This window comes from Cherax quadricarinatus, chromosome 1 (genome assembly GCF_038502225.1).
Source record: "Cherax quadricarinatus isolate ZL_2023a chromosome 1, ASM3850222v1, whole genome shotgun sequence".
Lineage (NCBI taxonomy): Eukaryota > Metazoa > Arthropoda > Malacostraca > Decapoda > Parastacidae > Cherax > Cherax quadricarinatus.
Genome location: NC_091292.1, coordinates 14,290,048 through 14,290,530, shown reverse-complemented (window position 1 = coordinate 14,290,530; position 483 = coordinate 14,290,048).

Sequence of the window (483 nt, the reverse complement as noted above, 5' to 3'; positions counted from 1 at the left end):
GTCTCAAAACTCCAGCCCGTCGCGTTAGCCACTAGACCAGCTAGCCACAATAAGATTCGTCCAACTAGGTATATTTCTACACCATAGGAAGGTTAGCACAGGCACCACTGTGAGATTCGTCTGTAAAAACTTGCATTTGTGGTCACAGTAGTGCCTATGGTAACCTTCCTATGGTGCAGAAATATACCTAGTTAGACGAATCTTATTGTGGCTAGCTGGTCCAGTGGCTAACGCGACGGTCTGGAGTTTTGAGACTCTCTGACCGCGGGTTCAACCCGCCCGTGGTATGGTTTGTTTGCAATCGTGTCATTACTATTTCGTCAGCCTTGCTACAGTATTTTCCACGACTGATTTACCTACAATCTTTCAAACTACCCAGAACTCTCCACGTGGACGTGATTGTTCTCTGAGTTCCAATGTAGCCTCAAAATAAGTACATTCCTAATTTATAGATAAATTTGACAGTGTTCCACATTCCTGCAG